We start from the raw sequence: 20,357 nt of genomic DNA on the forward strand, positions 1-20,357 counted from the left end.
TACTTTCTGCAGGAGTAAAGCATTCCCTTGCTGCAAAGCTGATGCCTTTACCATGGCAAAGAAACTGTTAGAGAACCTGTTCCTCATGGATCGAGGCAATCCCTTCACTGGGCAAACCATGTGAGTCTTAAACCTCACCAACTTCTTGGGATTCTCAGGGCCTGCACCACCCTTGGTCATTAGGCAAGTCTGAGAAAACTAATGGATACATTGAATTCAAGCAGAACAAGAATGAATAGCATGGGACTAAATGAACTGATGAGGATGACTATAATCTTTTTGACTTTGTGTTGCTGGTTCTTAAAATTATTTTACATATGTAAAGAAATCTTTTCTCTTAAGCTGTCGACATTTTGGTAAGATATATCTTTGTGAATAATGATGAAACCTTTACTTTTTGTCCCTACTTGATCCTTCCAGAACTCAGAAACTCTCAGCGAGCATTCTTGTTTTCATACTCATTGTTGAACAAATTAGTTTTCCCATGTAGGGGAAAAAAATGGGGAGTATTGTAAAGTGAAAAATTGTTTTCACTTTTGTAGAAACTAGATTCTAGTCTTATTATCTTTGAGGTTTTTTATATCAGTAAACTGGACTGGATCCTGCATTCTTCTAGTTTCCTCAAATATTTGGCCATGACTCTCCAATTAACATTCCCAATTGTCTCCTACCCTTTGGATCTGGAATCACTTAGAACAAGGACTGCCCTTAAGTCTCCTTGGAAGGGACTGTGCCAGGTCCCCCTCACTATGCAGGGGGCAATCCAGCTTCAGAGATTTGAGCCTTGGGTACACATCTCACAGCGGACAAAGGCTCCACATGACACCTGGTCTTGTACGAACACTGGAGACTTCCTGATCAAACTGACAAACAGGAGAAGTCTAGCTCATATCAATGCTGAATGTTTACATCAAAGGCAATATCAAGGTTTCGTTCTTTAAATAAGAACCCTTTCTATTTCTTCCATTACTTTGGCATTGACCTAGAAAGATAACACAGGCCACTATCTCTATCTCTCTCTCTCTCAGGCCACTGCTAAGGGAAAGGGTGGATGGGAATTACCGCTAGAGTTTAGGATGACTCTATTTCAGCCTAGGAAAAGTCTACAACTGACTCCTGGCTTAAATGAGTAAACACAGTGATTCCTGTGAACAAATCCATTCCCTGAATAAGAGTAGATACAAATAGGAATATGATCAGAAACCTCTCCTTAATTCTTAAAGACATTGCAGATTCTATGGCTAAGGTATTACTTGTCCAGAAAAGATCCTCAGACTCTCTGGCCATGGTTGTTCTTGATAATAGGATAGATCTTAAATATCTTTTTGAGTACTTGCATGATAAAACCTTTGCCTGTTCCTTCCTCCCCCAAAGATGTCTTGGTCCAAAAATAATCCTTTCTTTCATTTTGCTGATAGCTCCCTCCGTTCTTCCTATAAAAACTTTCCATTTTGTACAACCCCTCACAGCACTCTTCTATTTGCTAGATGGGCTTCCCTGGGGGCTCAGTGGTAAAGAATCTGCCTGCCAATGCAGGAGATGTGAGTTCGATCCCTGAATTGGGAAAATCCCCTGGAGAAGGAAATGGCAACCCACTCCAGTATTCTTGCCTGGGAAATCTCATGGACAGAGGAGCCTGGTGGCTGGTGGGCTACAGTCCATGGGGTCAAAAAGAGTTGGACACAACTTAGCGATTAAACAACAATGCTATCTGATTCATGAATTGCTGAACAAAGCCAACTAGGTCTTCAAATTTACTTGGTTGAATTTTATATTTTTTATACCCTCATGACATCATCTAATTACCTTCCAAAGGCCGCACTTCCAAACACCATCACACTGGGGGGGTTTAACCCATGAATTTTATGCAGACATCAACATCAGTCCGTGACACCTGCCAACTGTTAACTTCAGAGGTCTTAACCTTCAAAAACCCAGCAAGATTGGTTTCTGATTTCAACAAACTCTCTGATTGTTGGTTGCTTAACATTTAAGGTTCCTAGGTATACTGAATTTTCTCTTAATTCCCGCTCTTCTTTTTACTTTATAAGTTTACTCCTTCTTAATTAACTGTCTGATTTTGCCTTACTGTGGTCTCTTCACCCATGAGAAACTGTCATTTACCTAAACCATCTACTACCTCTGGCATGCAAAATTAAGAATCATTCTCTTTTAATAAATGAAAATCCATTATTAGCTATACTTACACTTCCTTTACATGTGGAACTATAACACAGAACATTTTAAGGTGAATTTTAACATAGTTAATTAAACCTAGGTTTCTCAACGCAAGCTCCTTAAAGCGTAGAGCTGCCATCTTGAGGTTTCAGCTGTTTTCCATGAGGAGTCCTCAACTTTTTCTTGGTGAGGAAGTGCTCCCAACTGACCTGCTGTGTTATGGATCAGAGCAGTGGAGGAGGCTGTGGAGGTGTGACAAGGCCAGAACAGTGGGTGCAGAGTCTTGGCTGCCAACTTGAAAGTCTCTCAGGTGAGGCTTGAGGATTGCCACCTGTTTGTTGGGGTTCCAGCTATAGATGTTTGTGTTCCCTCAATCGTATGTTGAAATCCTAATCCCCAGTAGTATTTGTAGGTGGGACCTTTGGGAGGTACCAGGCCATGAGGGTGGAGCCTTCATGAATGGGATTAGTGCCCTTGTAAAAGAGATCCCAGAGAGATCTCTCACCCCTTCCACCATGTGAGGACTCAGTGAGAAGCCAGCCCTCTAAGAACAGGAAAAGGGCACACCACAGATACCACATCTGCTGGGTGCTTGAGTCTCGGACTTTCCAGCCTCCAAAACCATGAGAAACAGCATTTATTTATAAGTCACCCAGTTTATGGTATTTTGTTACAGCAGCCTGAATGGACTAAGACATAATAATATTGGTACTGGGATGTTGGGGTGGTCCTGTAACTAACACCCACAAGTGTGGAAGCAGCATTAGACCCGGGTAATGAGTAGAGGCTGGAGGCATTTTGAGGTGCATGCAGGAAAAACCCTACACTGCCATGAATGGACCACTAAGGGAAAGTTGGTGAAAATTCAAGAGAGAGAAGAGGAGAGCTGTAGAGAAAGCCCCGGTTTTCTTAGAGCAAACCCAGTTCTGAACAGATTTTCTGGTAGGCATATGTACACTGAGAGCCCAGAAATAAAAGAGGAAGGCTGTAGAGAATCTTAGAGAATACCTAAGTAATCTTAATGGATTTTTGGTAGGCGTACGGACAGTGAAGATCACTGTGATGGGGTCCAGGTGGAAACGAGGGATGCATTATTGGACAACGGAGGAAAGGCCATCCTCATTATAAAGTGGCAAAGAACGTGGCTGAATTATGCTTGTGTTCTCGGATTCTGTAGAAGGTGGAAGCTGTGAGTGATGAAACTGGATATTTGGCTGAGGAAATTTCTAGGCCCTGTGTGGAAGGTGTGGGTTGGCTTCTGCTAACTGCTTTCAGTGAAGTGAGAAGAGAGAAATGGCTTAAAGATGGAATTGTTAATGGGAAGAGAAGGGGAATTTAAAATTTTGAAAAAATTCTCAGTCTGTTCGTGTATTAAAAATCAGAAAGCCTATTTGGGAGAGAACATGAAACATGTGGTCAAATGTACTCAGGGTAGTATAAAGGATAGAGCAGGCCAGAAGTCCAGGGCTATTCATCAAGGCAATGAGGACGCTAGTCAGTCACCTACACAAAAGGCAGGACCTAGCAGGACAATGGGAGAATGGCCCTGCGAGCATTTCAGGGAGCATCAGGGTCACCCCTTTCAGCACAGGCCAGAGTGCCAGGGTCTGTGAAGTGGAACAATTTCAAAGGAGCCACTGCTGCCCACTGTGCCACACAGCCTCACATCATAGTCTCTGCTTCCCACACGTCCCCATGTTCCTGGGCAGCCCTTGAAGCATGTGGCGGGCCCCTGTGAAGATAGCCATAAAGCTGTGAGGACACAGGTCCTTCCACCGAGATTTCCAAGGATGGAGCTTCTGAGCCCCCAAGACCCAGGCAGAGGGTGACCTTGGGGGCAGGACCTAGTGGAACCATGTGGGCTGAGCTGCGTCACAACTCCAGACTGGCAGAGACAGTTCCAGTCCTGCAGAGCTGCAGTGTGGGCTGTGCCCAACAGAGCCCAGGGGGTCCGACCCCTTCCAGTGTGTCTGGAAAGTGGAAACTCAGTCCCAGGGACAGGAGGGAAGAGCTGTCAAAGATTATTCTTGAGCCTTAACATTCTGGACTTGTTGTGGGGGATCTGTTACTCTTTTCTTTTTTCCTATTTTTCTCTTTGCAGATGGGAATGTCTATGTGTGTCTGTCACACCACTGTATTTTGGAAGCATATAACTTGTTTGATTTCACAGGTTCACACGGGAGAGGAATTTTCCTTATGATGAGTCATTCTTGAGTCTCACCCATATCTGATTCAGATGATATCTAGATGGGACTGGTTCAGACCATAAAGAATCTGCCTGCAATACAGGAGACTGGGGTTCGATTGCTGGGTTGGGACGATCCCCTAGAGCAGGGAATGGCTACCCACTCCAGTATTCTTGCCTGGAGAATCCCATGGACAGAGGATCCTGGTGGGCTATAGTCCATGGGGACACAAAAGAGTTGGATACAACTGAGTGACTAGCATTTTCACTTTTTTTTTCCTCTTTGGACTTAGACTTTTGAATTGACATGTGAGAAGAGCATGAATTTGGGGGAACCGGGGTGGGATGCAAGAAATCTACTGCTTCTGTCCCTCTCCTCAATTAATATGTTGAAATCCTAATCCCCAACATGAGAGTATTAGGAGATAGGGCCTTTTGGAGGTGATTAAGTCATAAGGGGGGGGGTCCTCATGAATGTGATTCATGCCCTTATAAAACAGACCCCAGAAAGAGCCCTCTTGCCTTTACTGCCCTGTGAGGTTACAGCAAGAAGATCTTGTATGAGAAAGTGGACTCACACCAGACAGAACTGGTTGGTACCATTTTGGACTTCTGGCCTCCAAAATGTGAGAAATAACTAAACGTCTCTTGTTTATAAGCCACCTAATATATGGTAGTTTGTTGTAGCAGCCTGAAAGGACTAAGACAACACCCAATAAACATGTCAGGCTCTTATGTGTCTTCAATATTCCAAGAGAAAAGTCCACAGCATTTGTCCACAGAATAATCAAGTATAAGGAAGGGAATGAAAAAGCATGTATACCAAGGAAATGCAGAGGAGATGGAGATCAACCCTGATCTCTTCAGTAATTCTGAATGTTCCCACTCTTTCTTATGCATTAACAGTCTCTTACTCTTTCAGGACACATCTGTTTTTCAGGCAAAGCTTCAGTTCACGTGTACAGAAAGACACTTGTGTACACAGATGAGATAAGGGCCCCAAAACCTCCAACATCCACATGTGCCCAGGTGTCAAGGTTTTAATGGAGAGTCACTGAAGAGCACACTTAAAATGTCACATTTCATACAATTTTCCCCCCATCCAAAGACATTAAAAACTTGGCTGGATTTATTTGCAGAAGTGAAATTATTCTCAAAGAGACTTAGCTCACCTTTCCATGGCAACCACAACAAATTTGGAATTTCAAGGATATGAAACTGCAGATTGCCTTTCAAAAAAATATCCTATTAAGGCTGAAGGAGGCCTCAGAAACCAGGACATTCTCATAAACATTAGTTTTGCACAGGTTGAGCCTCCAAATTTGGTTTGGTATCAAACCCTTCTGAACGTGGGTTCAGAGCAGAAAGAGGTTTTCACGTAGCTCTGAGCAATGCCTCTTTCGGACCAAGTGGGAAAAGCTGTCAGAAGTCCCATCGAAGGTTATTTCACATCCTGTGTTTGCTATAAATCTGGAAGCATAGAGACAGGGTGAGGGGCCTTCATCAGAGGATTTGGTTCTTCTAGACGCTCACTCATAGGACAATCCTATCATCCTTGTCACATCTCATTTGGAAAATCTCTTTGTAGACACAGTGGGTTCACAATCACCTATAAAACAAAATCATGGTGCAATAAACTCTGCCAGTGCCCTTCATGTGTCAGCACGACTGCTCAGACGTCATTAACACAATCAAATCCATCCCCACACCTTAGGTCACTGCTTGGGTTTCCCCTGCTAATGCATTCCTGCAGTGCCTGCCTTTCATGTTGACTTTGCTCAGAATAAAAACGACTGGGTATCCCCACTCTGTATATTCTGAAAAGAAAAAGAATCAATTAGACCAACCATATTTCCATCAAGGGGGCTACTGCTGTTCCCCAAACAGCTTAAGCTGTCTTCTCATAGTTTATGATGTCAGCAGGATCTCCCGACTGAAATACAGCCTTGAAATCTCACCCCACCTCCCTTCTCTAGCCCTCTGTCTGCAGTATATATTATTCTTGTAGTTTTCAGAGACAGCTGTGTGAATTAATGAACTGATGTGAGAATCAGAGTTGGCCTGGAGCCCCATTTAAAAGTCATGTCGATGACCTCATAAAAACAGCAAAGAATGCTTCCAGCTTGCTTGTAAAATAAATCCATTTCTTAATAACTTGGAATGCCCACCTAATTCAGCACATATTTTAACTCCAAATGATTATTTCATAAGAGAATGAAAATTTCCCATGAAAAAGACATTAAGCCAACCCAGGCAACTATAAACTTTAATTGATATTTCACAGTATGTACTGGTTTGCCCTCTGGGGAGTGTAGAATATCCTTCTTGCACCTGCATTTTAACGCCAGAGTTATAGTATTTCAACCATTAAACATTTTTCATTAAAGCACTTCATATAGAATTAGTCTAATCTGATTTTAACAAAAGTATTCTATATTTAGTTTTTCACACTGTATTAGTCCAAACCGTTAGAACTAGAAAGGCTGGGCTTTTGTTCACTGGAGGGAGCAAAAGGGTGGTCTGCACCCCCTTACTTCAAAGATGGCCCTTGCTGTGTCTGCTGTCCTTTGAAACAAACACAGCATTTCTAAGCTGAGTCACTCCCGGGCCAATCTCAGGTTCTAGAGAAATGGAGACACAGGGTCTTAGAGCATAACTGGTCTGCAGGGTCTTCTCCTTTCCTTGTGAAGAGTCATAAAACCTCAGCGAGTGGCTCCTGGGAAGCAGGGAAGGAAGCAGAATATTTTTGCTAGGTTAAAATGGAGAAAATGTGCAAACATTTGCATCTTACAGTTGGAATTTTATAGCTGTTATCTTGCCGGCAATCTTGAGTGAACAGCTGCAGGATTTTAGGACGTGTGATTTGAACAACAAGGAAAGGGGCCTTTTGAAAGGCTGCAAGTTAGAATCAGACAGGAGCAGTATAGGGGCTGGCTTGGAATCAGAGGCTAAGCAACATTTCAGGAGGATGAGTTACTTCGAAGAACTATTTTTTTTTTCCCTGAAAGGCTAAATTCTATTTTCTATCACTCAGAATATTAATTCCTCAGGATTGAGAACTCCTAAAGTATCAATAAATAGACTCAGCCCTTTTTGAGAAACAGTTCTACTTTGTTTTCAAATGAACAAGTCAAATGTTTTTTTCGGACTTAGTATCTCTGGGTTTGCTTAATATTACTTCTCTTATTGATGTTTCAGTGTGGTGTGCAATCAAGTTTAACATGCTGTATGACAGGAGGGGAAGCAGACAACAGAGGGCGAGATGGTTGGATGGCATCACTGACTCAATGGACATGAGTTTGAGCAAATTCCGGGAGATGGTGAAGGACAGGAAAGCCTGGTGTGCTGCAGTCCATGGGGTCACAAAGAGTCGGACACGACTGAGCACCTGAACAAGAACAAAATGACAGTTTATAGGTAACTCTGCCAAACAGACACTGCTCTGCTTGACTGTAGCAAAAAATGATCCACGTGTACTAAACAGACATCAGCTACAGCTACTTGCTTGTATTATAAACAGAAACCTCAGTGATAAAAAGTTTCTCATTGGGTTTATTCAAAAATTAAATCTTTAAACTCAGTTCCGACGAAATGTACATGCAACAGAAACCCCCAGGACACTCTTCTTGGTTTGTAAGTGTGACATGTGAGGGGAAAGCATGCAAACATGCCCACATTTGACCTACAACATGGCAAGTTCATACTGACCAGTCCGTCTGTTCTACAGCCTCTGCCACTGTCCTCTGAAGTGGGGACCAACCACAAAGGTGAGCTCCCGGGGAGAAGGGAGGCAGTACGGAGTAAAAGCTGAAAGGAAGGGCCCATCACAGGAGTCCTAGGTTAATTGAGGCAGGGAACCAAAGGCCACCAAAGTGGGAGACCTCTTGCCCACCCAGTAGGGAAATTCAATCTTATTTTACTTTGAAGAAGTAGTCTGGGACTTCCCTGCTGGTCCTCCAGTGGCTAAGACTCCAAACTCCCAGTGCAGGAGGCCTGGGTTCCATCCCTGTTTAGGTAACTAGATTCCACATGCTGCAACTAAGATCCAGTGCAGCCAAATAAATAATTAAAAAGAAAGAAAGAAAGAAAGAGTCTGCATGCTGTTGTCAACAGAATATTCCTGTATCATTGCTGTGAACCTGTAACAGGTTCTGGAAAATCACTTTCTGTCCACACCTTCTCTGGCAGGGTGAGTGTGGCTACCTGGGTGGGTGTGGCTATAAAGGACCCTGGCTTGCCTCAAAGGAGCACAAGGTCAGGAAAGAAATACTAAAACTCTGACCTTGGCTGGGAGAGATGGTCCAAGCCAGGGAGTTCTCATCTGGCAAATGGACTAATAAGGCTTTGTCCTGTAGTGACATTTATGTGACAATAAGCAAGGAAACACCTGGTGTAGAGTAGACACTCCAGGAGTATTTTATTAGTTACATTATCATCAGTGGCTGCAGTGGTAGGAATGAAAGTCAAGTCCAAGCCTGTGAGTCAAACCAAGTGGCTGACTGGGCAGATGAGTGGCAGTGTGCGTGAGCTGCACTCCTGTGAGTTATGTATTTCAAGCAGGAGGAAGTGCTGCTCTATTCCTGGAATTAACAGCTTCAGCCTGCTGATGGGGCTTCCCAGGTGGATCTAGTGGTAAAGAACCCGCCTGCCAATACAAGAGACATAAGATAGGAGGGTTTGACCCCTGGGTCAGGAGGATCCTCTGGAGGAGGGCATGGCAACCCTCTCCAGTATTCTTGCCTGGAGAATCCCATGGACCGAGGAGCCTGGCAGTCTCCAGTCCACGGAATCGCAACAAGCCAGACATGCACGCACATAGCCTGCTGATAAGAACTAAGAGACTCAGTACCTCTTATTCTAAGTATAAACAGTTCCAAGGCAGAGGTGCAAGAGGGCAGACAAAACCACTTTTCAGGCCTTGGCTCATGGGTGCTTCTTAACATCCTGTTGATCAAAGCAAGTCACTGGGTGAACCCAAATATAAGGGGTGGTTAAAAAAAATACTTTGTGTTAGGTGATCTTGTAGTGTAAGAATATAGAGACAGGTGAATAATTAAGGATATTAATGCAATCTGGGGGCTTCCCTGGTGGCTCAGAAGGTTAAGAATCTGCCTGTAATTCAGAAGACCTGGGTTCAATCCCTGGGTTGGGAAGATCCCCTGGAGGAAGGCATGGCAACCCATTCCAGTACTCTTGCCTGGAGAATCTCCATGAACAGAGGAGCCTGGCGGGTTACAGTCCATGGGGTTGCAAAGAGTTGGACATGACTGAGTGACTAAGCACAGCATACACTAAGCAATCCGCTAAAAAACAGTAGCTGAGATTTGAAAAATATAGGTGAGGGTAAATAGGAAATTAAAATGCATCCCCTATTTCCACAGAAAACTATGATTAATAATGATGTCATTACAGTATTATTCCCAGAGACACAAAAAAATTATTTTATTTTTTCAAACTTGAGAGCAAACAAAAAATACAGTTATGAAGGTTAAGAAAATCTCATCCAACTGAATTAGAAACATTTTTCTGTATCAATAAATATTCTTAAACAATTTGTTTTTGCTGTCTATATGTTACTACACCATAGAGATGGGCTGTATTTTATTAATCATTCCACTGTTGTTTAACATTTAGTTTGTGTATACTATTTTCTTAACAAGTAGGTGGCTAAAATAAAAATGATAAAAATGACACTTCCTTACCCCGAGAGGCATGTGGAAATATGCCAAATGGGCAGGTTGTACAGCAGACAGGAACTGAAAATCCAGGTTTGAAAAAAAATTGTAATAAACTTCTTTGGATATATTCTCAGGAAATCTGTTTCTTCTTCATAAGAGGAATTTGCTAGCTTTTAAGTTGTAGTAAAATTTATTTTGGATATAAAGAAACAACAAAAAATTGTGGTGATCAGCATATATCAACTTAATTTTGTAGCATTTTGCTTTAAGTGTATTGCCCTCCTAAGCAATAGAAAAGTACTAAAAGCCACAAATTTTAACGCCTGGATGATGTTTCCAAGTGGTTTTCTAACGGCTATGCCATCAAATCAGGGGAGATTTTATGCTATTAGTAGTTAGTCAGGGCTTTCCAGGCGGCTCAGTGGTACAGAATCCACCGCCAGTGCAGGAGAGGTGGGTTTGATCCCTGGGTCGAGGACATCCTCTGAATTAGAAATGGCAACCTACTCCACTATTCTGGCCTAGGAAACCCCATGGATAGAGAAGCCTGGTGGGCTACAGTTCATGGGGTCTCAAAAGAGTCAGGCACAACTTGGCAACTACAACACACAACAATAGATAGTTGGTCAGTTATTTTAAATGGTTATGGAGTTTTCCTTTATCAAAAATAGTTATGGACCTACGAACCCATAAAACCTCATTTAAAAAATTGAGATATAAATGCCATATTAGTTTTAAGTGTACCACATAATGATTTTGATATATGTATATATCATGACACGCGTGTGTGCATGCTCAGTTGCGTCTGACTCTGCCACCCCATGGACAGTAGCCTGCCAGGCTCCTCTGTCCAAGGAATTTTCCAGGCAAGACTATTGGAGTGGGTTGCCATTTCCTCCTCCATGGGATCTTCTCCACCCAGGGGTTGAACCTGTGTGTCTTGCTTCTCTTGCATTGGCTGGTGGATTCTTTACCACGGCACCACCTGGGAAAGCCCATATATCATGACATGATCAGCACAATAATCTAGGTAACATCCAATAGATACCTCTATTGTTAGTAGAATATTGTCTTTCAAAATTTGAGTATATCCTGGGAGGTGAACAGTTTAGAGCAATTTTCAGTCATTTACAAGTTAATGTGATTGTCAGGTCATTTTGAAATAGTTAATATTGAAAAGGGGAAAAATGCATTAAAACCTAAGAATTTACTGAAAGAAGATGAAAGTCTGTCTTGGAACTAATTACTGACTAGATATTCTTCATTGAAAGTGAAAGTCGCTCAGTTGTCCGACTCTGTGACCCCATGGACATGGGATTCTCCAGGCCAGAATACTAGAGTAGGTAGCCATTCCCTTCTCCAAGACATCTTCCCAACCCAGGAATCACACCCAGGTCTCCCGCACTGTGGATTCTTTACCGACTGAGCCACCAGGGAAGCCTGATAATAACACTGAGGCTGATTAAAAAATGAGCACATGGAAACCAGTCCCTGTAATGGGTGCTTTTATGGGTTCTCTTTTTTATTCTTAAGAATTGTGTGCACATAGTTATTCACTCTGGCCACTAGATGGTGCTTTTGTGCACAGTAGCTCTTGGCTTTGCAACCTTTACTCCTTCCCTCCCAAGAAGTGACTTAGAAATTCAAGTACACCTCTACATTAACTAATTAGCCTTTCATTAACAAACATTTTAACTTTAATTATGTATAAAAATTATAAAATACTTTTGTGTCAAATATTCTAAATCAGAAAAAAATTTAAATAAGCAATTTACCCATACCTTCTCTGTATAATAATAAAGGATGAAAATTCTTTCCAAACAAAAAGTTGCATTCAACTTCTGCTTCTCCAAACTGATTGATCTGCTTAAAACAGTGCAATTCATCTAGAAGAACAATTTAGGAAGGGTCTTGGCTGAAATTAATGTATTGAAAGTTTAGTTCGTTCGATGTAAATAAAGAGTTGTGGGTAACCACCCCACAACACAACTTCTTGACTGAAAATCTGACTGATTTACTTCTCCTTTTTGCACCTAAGTTTTTGGGTCTAATTCTCTGAAGAAAACTTGGGTTAGTGTTAAGCATCCCCCGAGTGAGGATTTTGCTGCTCTCATAAGTTCCACCTCCTCTGCCCCTTCTTTTCAAGAACATCGACACACAAGCTTTAATTGGAAACTGAAACTGCTGTTAGGCAGTCAGTAGAATGAATGGAAAGCATAGTCATTTCCTAGCAGTGTTGACATTCAACTGTAACATTATCATGACGGTTCATGCAGCATTCTTCACATGGATGCTTTCCAAGAATATACAAATTAGATGAGGTTAGTGACAAAAATAACATGCCAAACACCTTGACGCTCTGTAAAGGCTTTGATCATTCACTAATTAACTAATAAGACACCTCTTCAGTAGAAAGATAACTGAAATAATAGCCTAAATTAGCAAAAATTGATAGGACAAAGAGACTAGCTCTGTGGTTCTCCTAAGATTCTCTACTCTATCCTTTTCCTTTATGCTGAAAAAAAATCTCTGGTATCTCTGCTGAGTTTATCCTCAAATTCTTAGAATCTTCCATCTGATTCCAATAATGTATGTCAAGACATCTGTTAATTCAAGATGGTTCTTTTTACTCAGAGACCCATGAAACAGGAAAAACTAGGTAACATCAACCAGAAGAAATTCTCTGAAGAGTGCAAGGGTTTTGTGAGGGAAAGTAAAAAGTATAATTGGTAATGTTGCTGTGCAGTCGCTCAGTCGTGTCCCACTCTTTGCCACCTCATGGAATGCAACATGTCAGACTCCTCTGTCCTCCACTATCTCCAGGAGTTTGCTCAAATTCATGTCCATTGAGTCAGTGATACTATCTAACCATCTCATCCTCTGTCACCCACTTCTTCTCCTGCCATCAGTCTTTCCCAGCATCAGGGTCTTATCCAATGAGTTGGCTCTTCTCATCAGGCCGTCAAAGTATTGGAGCTTCAGCTTCAGCATCAGTCCTTCCAGTGAATATTCAGGGTTGATTTTCTTTAGGATTGACTGGTTTCATCGCCTTGCTCTCCAAGGGACTCTCAAGGGTCTTCTCCAGCACCACAAAATATCAGTAATATGATACAACCAATCAGATTTAGCACAAAGAAGCTGCTATGAACAGATATAATAAGCACAGCTGATGAGTCAGAGTATGGAGAGGACAGGGAGGGTCTGACTCCACACTTATCTGCAGACATCAGCCCCCCATGAGCAAAGCTTTATCACTCACTTTGCTCTGACATAACCATAATTTACACTCCCTCCTCTCTCAACATAGAGTAAAACCAGTGGCCATGTACCTACTTGTAATCCAGCCAAGAAGGGGAAAATAAGGAGATTTTAGAAAGACTTCCTGATTCCCCAATGGGGGTACTCTCTGTCAAGTATACATCTTTATAGCAACATATATGTCCACAAACAAGTAACTGTTGCTGTATGACTACAAAACCAGCTCTGCTTTACCTTGGGTATGGGGTATTTGGGCATCTTACTGGATTTCTGGGGGGTTTTGTATCTTATTTGACTGGAAGCTCGTGGTTGACAAAGGAGGTAACCCTTTTCTATATAACTTTGCATTTATTTGATAAACATATGCTCAGTCACTCCTTGCCGAATGAATACCAAAAAACCAAAAAACCAAAAAACCAAAAAAACCCCCTCACTGCTGCTCTTAGCATATTCATCAGTGAACAATCGGTCACACATGACTGCCTCAGCAGAGAAAGAGGAGAACGTTGCTGGTGTTTTTTTTTTTTTAATTCTCTCACTGGGGTCCTGATATCCCTCCAGGTTTTCATTCTAATCCGATGGATGGAAGCTGAAATAGATGAGCAGAAGCCATATAACATTTCTTCCAATCATGGAATCCTATGAAAATTAATTTGTTACAATAATGAGATACTGATATCAGGAGCTCATTAGCATTGTATTTATAATATGGCATTGATCTTACTGATTTATATATTTTATAAATATAGAAAATATTTATACATTTGATATTGCTGTACACAAGCTTCTTCCAGTTGCAGTGAGCAGGGGCTTCTCTCTAGTTGCAGTGCTCAGGCTTCTCATAGTAGTGGCTTGTCTTGTTGCAGACCACAGGCTCTAGGTGTGTGAGCTCAGTATTTGTGTGCATGGGCCTAGTTGCTCAGAGGCATATGGAATCTTCCCAGACCAGGGATCGAATCCGTGTCCCCTGCATTGGCAGGCGGATTCTCATCCGTTGTACCACCAGGGAAATCCCAATAGTATTCTCGAATGAATAAAAGCAACAGACAGTATTTACAAGTATGTTTGCATTATTTAAAAAGAAAATGTCATGAAAAAAATGCTAAAATATCCATCAACCTAGTTAATTAGGTGAAATACAAGATTAATTCAGCAGGGCAGGGAAGGAAGAGGAGGGCAACAGATCCCTTAAGGGTTTTGCCATGATCAAGTTCTATGAAGTATTTCATGTGCTTAGGACAGGGCAGAACATATTACTTTGATGTAATTTCCTCCATGATCTATCAGTAAAAAGTAAACCTAACCTCCATGCTCTATGGGCATATGCTTCATTTAAAACCATATCTCTATCTACATTACTTGGTAATTTGTTTTTCTTTCTAATATTCATTATACCTGCAGAAACCAAAAGTGATCTCATTGCCCAAAGGATAATATTTTTACTACTTTTGATCATTTCTAATAATTACAAGAAAAATAGTTGCACAGTTACCTATGTACATGAAAGTATATATCTTAAAATATTTATTCTATATAAGTGGCAATATTCAGTAAAGGCAGAACTATAATTTGCATTTTGATTAAAAAAAAATTGAAGCTGTTGATCTGAACTTCCTCAAAATCATTCCAGCCCTCTCTCCCCAGAGCCCTGAGTTTCTGCTTACACCCATCAACTTCCACTCCCCGGGGAGGGTTCCACCTTTTCACTGTAGATTCTATTCCTTCCTTCTTTCTCCTGCCCCATCAGTTATCTCCTCTCTTAGATGTACCTTCAACCACCTCCTTCTCATATTCTTCCTGTCTCAGATGAACAATATCAAGTTTTTCTAAAATAACAACCATTTTTCTTAAACCAACATCCCTCTCTAGGTACAAATCCATCTATTTCTTCATTTTTATGGTCAAAGTTCTGAAAACAAATGGAATTTGTTGTCATGTCTTTATCTTCCACTTACTCTGTCAACTGCCCTAGACTTCCACTCAACATCACTGTGCTGAAATCATTCACATCAAGGCCACCATTGACCTGCTAAATCACAAATTAATTCAACTCTTTTCAGTTCTCATCTTGACCCTGTTGACGGTTCTTGAACTTTCACATTCCTTGGCTTTATAGTCATCATACTATTGGCGCTCACACTTCTCAGGCCACTGCTTAAACACACATACACACGTGCAGTATTCTTTTCTACTTAAAAGGAGAGAATTGTCTTTTCAAGTATAGAACAATGTAAAGTATAATTTAACAAACTCACAACTCAGAATCAATATCTATTAACACTGTGTGATATTTGCTATCAGATTCATTTTTCCCCCTAATTATACCTTAAGAAAATTAAATAATAATAATCCTATATTATCCTTTAAAAACAAAAACAAATTATTGCATTTCAGATAAAGCGAAAGCTTCTTTAATCCATCACCCTTATTCAATCATATTTCCTTCTCTGCCCTCCTTCTCCGCCATTATCATGGAATCAGTGTACAGCCTTCCAGTTCATTAAAAATTTTTGCTTACACACATATGTCATATTTGGTTCTATGTTTTTTAAATTTAGATAAATGATCACATGCTAAAATTTTCACTTTTGGGAGGGTGACATTATTTTAAGGTCAGTCTATGCTGCTATAGAAAAATCAAATTCATACCATTTAATTATGTTAGTATGTTATGTTAGTACATGTATTCAAATAACTCTACATCATTTGACATATTCAATTTCTTAAAAATGAGTTGATTGTTTCTGATTCTTTGCTCCTACAAAGAAGGCTGTAATGAATCTCAGCCAGTGCCTCTTACTCACACATGAGGCACTTTCTCGGCTCTATACACCTGGAAGTATAGCATTCATTCCCAGGTCTTCTAAAGCGCTGCTTCAATTAGATGTGTGGCTCACTCACTCTACTTCCAAAGTTATCTCTGTAAGACCTAACCTTGTGACTTTCCTGCTTGAAATCTTCAACTGGCTCCTCCTTCACCAGGAAATAAATTGCACAGTCTTCAGGGACTTACACAAGATCCCTCCTTATCTGGCCTCTGCCCACCTCTCCAGGTTCATCTCCCACCCCCTCACCCTATCCTCTCTAGTTCTGCTGAACTGCTTTGAGTTTTCTATTTCAGAACCACTTTTCTCAGCAGGACACCTTGGTCTCTCATTTCCTTGTATTTGCACACACGGTGTCCTATGTTTAGAATACCTTTCCCCCTGTAATCTTCATCTGCTAGCTCTTTCTCACGCTTCAGAATTCAACTCAGATGCCATCCCCTTCGGCAAGCCCATTCTTTCTCTCCTTTTAAGATGATCTGGATGCTCACAATACAACTTGTCTCTTCTAAAAAGTAACTGCCAAGTCAACATTGCCTTCCCACGTCCATACATTAAAGAACCTACAAGGCTTTCTGCCCATGATCAGACCTGAATGCCCTGAAATAAACCCTATGGTCATTGTCCCTCTTTCACGGAGAACACTGGGATTGGAAGTAGACCACATACAACTGCTATTTGGGGTCAATTTAAAGAGAGGTGGGTGCGCTTCATCCACTCAATGGACATGAGTTTGAGCAAACTCCAGCAGATAGTGAAGGACAGGGAAGCTTGGCATGTTGCAGTCCATGGGGTTTCAAAGAGCCAGATACGACTGAGCGACTGATAACAACAAGATATACCGCACTGTTTCAGGAGAACAGAGGTCCACCTTCTCTGTGAAGTGACTGCTCTCTCTTCTACCCTGTCTTTTCTCACATGTGCAAGAATGAGTTTTCAAGACACGATTCAAGCACTCCTTTTCTCAGTGGGGCTGCAATTACCACTGCAACATGTGTGCCCTGTTTCACACAATCTCCATGAACAAAGAACCCCCAGACACTCACTTGGGCTAAAATGATTTCACAGCTTACGGACTGCGCTAGGTCTTCCTTAGGCAAGATGCAGATGTGAGCTGCGGTCATAACTGATCCATTCCTCCACAGATAAAGCACATTTCACACACAATCCAGAAAAATGATCATTTGAAATATGGGAACAGGAGTAGAGTCTTGATCCTCTGTGAAGGTAATCAAGTTAAACTGCCCCCTAAGGATTGCATTTCCAAAGCATGCAATGAGGAGGTTCTTAATGTGGGGTAAAGGAAGAAAGGAAAAATGTTTGGTTAATATTCACAGGGAGAGAAACTTACATATTAGGTAAGTAAATAAGCTTCCTTACCCATTACTACTCTCAACAAGAAACTTCAGTGAGTGCCTACTATGTGGTCGGCACTATTTTAGGCACAACCTAGACAGAAATCAGGGGCTTTGAGGAGGACAGGGGATCACAGTCTAGAGGAGGAAACAAGTCAGCACTCAGATAATGAAATCAAGTGTGACACATGCTCGGACACTAACACCCAAATGCTAAGAAAGTAGAAACTACTGAGTTGGCCAAAAAGTTCATTTGAGTTTTTCCATAAGATGAACCCAAATGGACTTTTTGGCCAACTCAATAAAGCAAAAAAAAACACTCTGAACTGAGATGCTAGGGCCTGAGGCACAGCAGCAAAGAGGAAAACGCACCATTTAATGTTCAAGGTGGCGCAGAGGACACTGAGCAGCCCGGGAAGGCAATTTGTCCTTGGTAGAAGCCTCCTGTGTGCAAGAGTCTGAGAGACACAGTGGCCTGGCGGGGGCTTGGAAACTGCGCCCGTCCATGTCCACTGGTCCCCCAGGGACGTATCTTCTTGGCTAGAAAACAACGCTGCACAAAATGCTGCCCGGTGCTCACTGGAGGCCAGAGTGCAAGGCAAAGTCTCCATTTCCAACCTATTCTTCAAAATCAGTTCATAGGTCAAGTTCACTAGCTGAGGAGCCCAAGAAAACAAATGAAAATCAAGAAAGTGGTTTGCAAATATGCTAATAAATACTTTGTAATTATACAGAATTCTATATATAGTTATATGATAGTTATTTAGGATTTTTTCCCTGTTGTCAAAGTCTTGTTCAGGGTTCTTCTGAACTGACCATTCAACCACCAAATAGCTATATGATCTTTGCATTGCCCAGCTGAAAATGTCTTTTGGCTTTGAGTATTTAGAATAAGATCTTTGTTGAATGCTGGATATGCAAAGCCACTCACTAAGATTATTCATATTTCAAAAGCATTTTATTTTCAGTAGATTTGGAATAATCAAGGATTAAAGAGATTTGGGACTGTGAGACATTCAATGATTAATCTTAATCTAACACACATTTCACACCCCTTCTATCCTATCCCTGGGAGCATACAAACAGAGGAAAAATCTCCATCCTTAAGTTGCCCAAGCTGATGAAGAGACAGGCACATTAATCAACAGATTCAAAGGAATGAGAAATGTTTCAGTAGAAACCACGATATATGGGAAGAGAGACAGGGAAGAAGTTAGCTCTGTCTGGAAGTGAAGGTGAAACCAAGGGAGACTGAAGGAGGGCACATGGGACTCTCCACGTGCATCAGTTGACAGCAGGATGCAAGAACAGAGCACAGGTGTGAAGTATGGAAACCATGGGACTCACAGCACAAGAGGATGGAAATGCTTGGAGGCAGGAACTGACACAGGAGAGAGACAGGAGAAAATGTTGCAGAAGCACGTGCAGGCCGTGAGTGAAGGGTCTTGCATGTCATGTTCAAAAATATGAACTTTATCTTACAGACAATCATATTCCATTGAAACGTTTTAAGATATGTATACATGGGCATATTTATATTTTTAAAGAAACAAATGGATGCCGATGGGGTTAGGTGCTCAAAGTGTCATTATATGGAGACAAGGGGGATCAATAAGCAGGTATTGTTATAGTTCAGGCAGAAAGGGTGGTGGTGAGGCTACCACATATTAGAATGAGCTTAATGGGGAGTAATAAAGTAATTTCATAAAAGGAAAGACTTCCTCTTTGTAGAATATTGTGTGACCACATCCACAGATCTACATAAAATGGTAATATGACTTCTCATGTGTGTTTCTAGCATGTTCTATGCATTTTTGTAGGTTATATGTATTTCTACAATTAATTATTGCTGGGGAATATTAATGCTGAAATTAGACTGAAATATTAGACATCCTTATTCTCTGCTTTGATGTTGTGTTACAACATCGGGTTTTTGGATCAGGCTCAAATAGGTCACTGGCAGAAACCTCAACTTCTAAGGCTATGATAATGGAAGAGAAATTCTAGAGTGGCAGCTTCTCTGGCCTTGACTGCAGTAGCTGGCGGCTAAGAGGTGGTGGAAGAAGGGAAGGACTCTGAGATGCTGTTTGGGTAGAACAGACCAGGTAGATACCACTTATCAACTATCAGGAGAAACTGTTATTTGAAAATTCTACCATCATGTGTAAGAGTCAAAAAGTAGTCATAATATTTTTATCATAGTACTCCCTGCAAAAGCTTTATTACTTTATTAAATACTATTCTTTCCTTACTACCAAATTCCATTTGAGATCTCTAGAGTGTACCTTCCCAATTTTGTCACAGCATAGTTCTTTCCAACTCTAAAACAGTTAACTCACTGATTTTAAATACTAGCTACAGCTTATTTTGTATTGTGTCAAATCCTGTCAAATCACCTTCTGATGATGGTCGGAAATGTTTTGTTTGCAAAAGCTGCTCTCCTCATGGGAAGAAGGGATCGATCAACTTTAGGCCAAGCTCCAGCTCAACCTTGTGACTCTGCATGCACTGTGAGATTTTTCTGGAAGGAAGAGCATCTGCCAGTGTGATAACTCCTCCTTAAAGGGGTTCAGATGTTCAAGATGGATTTCGAAAAGGCAGAGGAACCAGAGATCAAATTGCCAACATCCCCTGTATCATGGAAAAAGAAAGACAGTTCCAGAAAAACATCTACTTCTGCTTTATTGACTAGCCAAAGCCTTTGACTATGTGGACCACAACAAACTGTGGAAAATTCTTCAAGAGATGTGAATACCAGACCACCTTACCTGCCTCCTGAGAAATCTGTATGCAGGTCAAGAAGCAACAGTTAGAACTGGACATGGACCATTGGAATGGTTCCCAATTGGGAAAGGAGTACTTCAAGGCTGTATATTGT

At 41.3% G+C, this 20,357-nt stretch overlaps 2 long non-coding RNA genes across 2 annotated transcripts in view; both read right to left on the bottom strand.

Moving 5' to 3' along the window:
* Positions 1–20,357, bottom strand: part of LOC102393072 — a 139,724-nt gene that overhangs the window by 13,000 nt on the left and 106,367 nt on the right. The window lies entirely within an intron of this gene.
* On the bottom strand, positions 6,871–9,527 carry LOC123329473. Its single transcript, XR_006544947.2, has 2 exons — positions 8,072–9,527; positions 6,871–7,751 (listed from the first exon to the last, which is right to left on the bottom strand). It is a non-coding gene; the product is annotated as an uncharacterized LOC123329473 (long non-coding RNA).

The sequence above is a fragment of the Bubalus bubalis genome, chromosome 15, assembly GCF_019923935.1.
Source record: "Bubalus bubalis isolate 160015118507 breed Murrah chromosome 15, NDDB_SH_1, whole genome shotgun sequence".
Classification (NCBI taxonomy): domain Eukaryota; kingdom Metazoa; phylum Chordata; class Mammalia; order Artiodactyla; family Bovidae; genus Bubalus; species Bubalus bubalis.